The sequence below is a fragment of the Lucilia sericata genome, unplaced genomic scaffold, assembly GCF_015586225.1.
Source record: "Lucilia sericata isolate MDLA Ls3-8-SP2 unplaced genomic scaffold, ASM1558622v1 Contig000068F_arrow, whole genome shotgun sequence".
NCBI lineage: Eukaryota > Metazoa > Arthropoda > Insecta > Diptera > Calliphoridae > Lucilia > Lucilia sericata.
In genome coordinates, this window is record NW_023994102.1 from 765,778 (window position 1) to 771,380 (window position 5,603).

The 5,603-nt window shown below is 28.6% G+C and overlaps 1 long non-coding RNA gene across 1 annotated transcript; it reads left to right on the forward strand.

Annotated features, from left to right (window-relative positions):
• Positions 1-4,067: 4,067 nt before the first annotated feature.
• LOC119616365 lies at positions 4,068-4,443 on the forward strand. The gene is made up of 2 exons (XR_005232533.1): positions 4,068-4,201; positions 4,257-4,443. It is a non-coding gene; the product is annotated as an uncharacterized LOC119616365 (long non-coding RNA).
• Positions 4,444-5,603: the final 1,160 nt, after the last annotated feature.

The window sequence follows — 5,603 nt, forward strand, 5'->3', positions numbered from 1 at the left end:
AGAATGATTTAAAAATTAAATACCAACGATTAGATTAAACTAAGTATCCCTTAAGAATTACAACAACTAATAATCAAAATGATAACAAGAACCACAACTAAATTAGAAATCTAATTGCAAATAAAGTCCAAACCATAGAACAATTCGCACAACAGAAAAAAAAAAAAAACAATTGAAAGACACCTGACAGAATAGGATATAAACCAAATAAATTAATTGAAAACAAAGCTAAGAACTCATGTATATGAACAAATAAAAAACAATATGAAGATCAAAACTATAAAAATGGTTTATTCGAATGAAAAAATAATACCAAAACCTCTCACTATAAATAATATCTGCCTCGTTTCTGTAACTCTAGCATCGAGAAGTTTTTCGCATGAAACAGTGAAATTTGAAGAAAAAACAATGTGAATTGAAACAAAATATCATTTCTCAAATGCAAGTGTTTTTGTAAGATACTATCTGTCATTTACGTTTTTTGACGTAAGTTATTGGAAATTTGTGAGTAAAAGTGTTTCTGTAAGAAAATTTTGTGAGAAGTTTCTCACATGAAGTAAAAAAAAATTTAATTTAAGCATGAATTCTATGAAATAATGAAAAAGTAATGTTATATTTATAATTAATTAAGATTAAAATAAATATCGTTCACTAATTTTTAGAAAATAGGAGGAATTTCGGATATACAGAAGCAAATGCCAAAAAAGTACGTGGGCGTAAACTTAAAATTTGCAAAGGGCGAATTTAGTGGGATAATTTTTCGAACAATTTTCATTTATTTTCTATACTTTTTGTTTATTTATTCTTCGTTTATAAATTTGTTCGGCAATTTTTGTTTTCTTCTTTTAATTTTTATGTTTTTGACAGCTGTTTACTGGAATTTTCCAATAAAAACGTAATTCGTGAAGCCTCTTCTCACTTTAAGTTACAGAAACACTTTTTACTCACAAACCGAGAAACGATGGAATGTTATGTTTCACACGTCTCGATGTGAGAACTTCTCACTAAAAGTTACAGAAACGGGGTACTGACATTTAATCAAACATTAAAGATATTCCCATACACCAAACGATAATAACTCCCTCAGTACTATAAATACAAATAAAATGTTATCAACCTTGCCCGAAAATAAAACAATGAATTAAACATGATGCATCATGTTTAATTCATTTTACTCACTTTCAAATGTTCAAATAACTTGAGATTCTGAACGAGTATTTAAATGTTATTAAATTTTGAAGTATTTTGTACAAAACTTTATTATTATTATTTTTTTTTGTTATTTTTTAATCGTTCCGATTAAAGTTCCGATGATTCTGATTTGATGATTGCTTTTATAAATTTCCGAGTTTAATACTCTAATTGATTTTTAGTTTATCTGATTTAAGGAAAACTATTCATAAATGATTGACAAATGATAGTTTATTAAATAAACCATTCAGAACTTTATGAATATAGAAGTATATAAGTACAAATATAAGGCATTTAAAATATTTGTAAAAACAATTAATTACATAAATATGAAATTTTATTTTTTTTTGTTAAAATTTTAGGTATTTTTACAAAAGGATTTACAGGATTTAAGTGTTTCCTTGCTCCTTACTTTATAAAAATAAAAGTTTATATAACCAAAGAGCAAATTTTTCAATAACTTCAGAATTTTTTTGAATTTTTTTATAGGATATATAGGATTTTTACTGTACCACATTTTGTTTGCCTATTGACAACTAGAACTGTTTTACTGACATTTTCGTTTTTAAGGATATATGGGAGGTACCATTATCCTTGGGCCGATTTTGCTCAAAAATTAAATTTTGTCTTATGTTTATGAATTATCTAAATACAAATTTTTATATATATTTCTTTTTAATTTTTTTACAATTTAAGATCATTTTTGACACACACTTTTTTTGAAAACATATTTTTTAAATGTTTTTTATTTAACTCTTACTTTTACGAATAAAAAACTTACAAAAATATAATTTTTTTCGTAAAAACAAAAATTTACCAAATTTCTCTCTGCTATTGTAAAATATCAACGCATGATGCAACACAAATTTAAGCTTTATTATTCAAATGGATAAATTACTTTAGCAATGACAGATTTGGAAAAACAAAAATGGAAATGAACATATTTATGCTGTAGAAAAAAAGAAATCCATAGAGAAGGCATAAAAAATAAAATTCTTAAGTTAAGGCCTAACTATAATATGCTTACACAAGCTGAATTCACCTTAAGCAACTGATCGAATACATATAACACGTATGTGACAAACTATAATGTAATTAAAGCGCCTTGGCGACACATACAATTTGTTTGACTCAAACAGTAAGTTTTTTGATTGTGTTAGTAAAAAACTCACACCGCATATATACGTGTGAGTTTTTTCACTAACCAATTAAAAAACTTACCGTTTGAGTCAAACAAATTTGATGTGTGGCCGTGTCGCTTAAAAGAGTTTTGTCATGTTTCGTCAAATTTTATTTGCTTAAGCAAAGAGCGATACTGAAAGCACATTCCGTACGGAATCAATTGTTGGTTTATTATTCACAAAGAAAATAAAAAAAATTAAAATTTACAAGAAAATTAATTTATTTCGATAAAATATTATGAAATATGTATTTTTGTTATTACGTATGGCATATAAATGTGAAAATGGAGCTAAATTGTTTTGAATGCAACGTAAGTACATTGTAGCCACCTAAAAGTTTCTTCGAATTTTCTTAAGCACTTGAGAGACTTTTCGTTCGGTTTTGACATAACCTTAAGCTAGTTTATGAACATTATAGTTGGGCCTTTAGTGTTAAGTAAAGCTGTGAATTTGTGAAGAGAAAATTAAAAGTGTTTTGTTTAATGTATAGCTTGTGTATAATAATATAACGTTCTTTTATGTAGACACACTGCTCCCACGTTTCTTAGGCAAATTGACGCGGGGAAATATAATCTAAAAATAATGATAGTAAAGAATATATACGTCTTAGGGAGCTCATTTAGAAGTAAAAAATACATAGATTCGAAAATATACTTTGGAGAATGTCCAAAATTTGATCCTGAGGTGATAGGAGAAAAGAAGAGGTTATGAGTTAGAACAAGATATATATGTATACAGTAGAGATAAATAAAAACTTTTGATATAGCAGAAAATGGAAGAAGGGAAATGGAAGATAAAAGATAAGTTTATTTTAATTCCAGAAATTAGAATCAGTGCCTGCAATTCATTATACGCTCTAAAATTGGAATTTGAAATTTTTGCTATTTGAACACAAGAAATCCCCAAGTTCTTTTTATTCTGTAAAACAAAAAAGGGGAATCAGCAAATTATATACATAAGTTTTTCCATATTTTGTGTTTTTTGTCGCATTTATGTATTTTAATGCGGATGCAGCTACGACAAGATCGGGAGGACAGATGAGACTGTCAGCTGTCTCAGGATTCTTCGTGTGGTAGATTTGTTGGTGTAGTTTCTGTTTCTGTTTCAGTGTAGAGTTTTTGTTTTCTCTTTATTTACTTTTCGGTTCTGTGTCTGGTGAGTAGGGTTGGGACCGACTGAGGATTTATACATGATCGAGTTAGCTGGAACCCTCGCTGGGAAACATGTTCCGTAACAAATATCCTTTGCTAAGAATGTCTTGTGGTGATGATTCAATTTCATCTGATTTTGTCTTAGTTTTATATATATAAACTAAGTTATAATCAGTGTCGAGACAAGTAAGAATAAAAGTGGTTTTCGAAAATTAAAAAATTAATTTGTAATAAAGTTTCTTTTAAATACCAAGTGTATTAATATAAAGTGTTATATTAGAAATCAAAAATTAAATTCATAATGTTATCGCAAAAAATTATGAGTCTGCTTAAAATGAAGTGGAGTCACCCAAAAAGTGAAGTGAATTGGCCGAGTAATGCAAGTGTGAAAGACTTTGGACTTTGTAAAACACGAGTTAACTACAACTGTGGTCAACGAGTTATTAGAAATTTTTAGAAAAACTGATTAAAAATGTAAGGACGTTAAAAGGTACAGCAAAAGAGAATTACATAAACAAATATTAACATCAAGTTTTTTACAGAAATACGGGTGATAAAGCTGTCAGGGATTCAATTAAGTGATGATGATGAGCGATGATGTGGTTGCAAAATTGAGTTGGCGTGGAACGAGCAGTAAGCCGAGTGTTCAGGAATTCAATATAACGAAATTTACAACAAGTAAGTATTTTTAATGACACGCATTTACTGAATTTTAATTATTTTCTTTTTAAAGGTGTCTGCCATTCTAAATTTCCTAAAGCTGATGATGGAGGAATAAATTAGGTATTACAACAACATTTTGTTCATGCTGGTGACCGTCTTAGAATTCAAATTTATATTTTATTTGTTATTTAAAGTTTACAAAAAATGCCAATATAAAACGAATAACTATTTTTTAGACATTTTAGGATCAATTCAAACGATTGTGTAAAGACTCTATTTATCGCATCGTAGACGATTCATAAAGACGATTCTGCCAATACTAATTTTAATACATCGTAGACGATTCACAGTGAAGAGTCGCGTCTGTGACACATTTACTTCCGTAGCACAGTGCTCCCATGTAGAACAAAATTTAGCAAAAATAGAGGGAGTTGTTGTAGAGTAATAAAATTAGGCATAGGGCTATATGTCATAAACATAAGACAAAATTTAATTTTTGAGCAAAATCGGCCCAAGGATAATGGTACCTCCCATATATCCTTAAAAACGAAAATGTCAGTAAAACAGTTCTAGTTGTCAATAGGCAAACAAAATGTGGTACAGTAAAAATCCTATATATCCTATAAAAAAATTCAAAAAAATTCTGAAGTTATTGAAAAATTTGCTCTTTGGTTATATAAACTTTTATTTTTATAAAGTAAGGAGCAAGGAAACACTTAAATCCTGTAAATCCTTTTGTAAAAATACCTAAAATTTTAACAAAAAAAATAAAATTTCATAATTCTCTTTTGCTGTACCTTTTAACGTCCTTACATTTTTAATCAGTTTTTCTAAGAATTTCTAATAACTCGTTGACCACAGTTGTAGTTAACTCGTGTTTTACAAAGTCCAAAGTCTTTCACACTTGCATTACTCGGCCAATTCACTTCACTTTTTGGGTGACTCCACTTCATTTTAAGCAGACTCATAATTTTTTGCGATAGCATTATGAATTTAATTTTTGATTTCTAATATAACACTTTATATTAATACACTTGGTATTTAAAAGAAACTTTATTACAAATTAATTTTTTAATTTTCGAAAACCACTTTTATTCTTACTTGTCTCGACACTGATTATAACTTAGTTTATATATATAAAACTAAGACAAAATCAGATGAAATTGAATCATCACCACAAGACATTCTTAGCAAAGGATATTTGTTACGGAACATGTTTCCCAGCGAGGGTTCCAGCTAACTCGATCATGTATAAATCCTCAGTCGGTCCCAACCCTACTCACCAGACACAGAACCGAAAAGTAAATAAAGAGAAAACAAAAACTCTACACTGAAACAGAAACAGAAACTACACCAACAAATCTACCACACGAAGAATCCTGAGACAGCTGACAGTCTCATCTGTCCTCCCGATCTT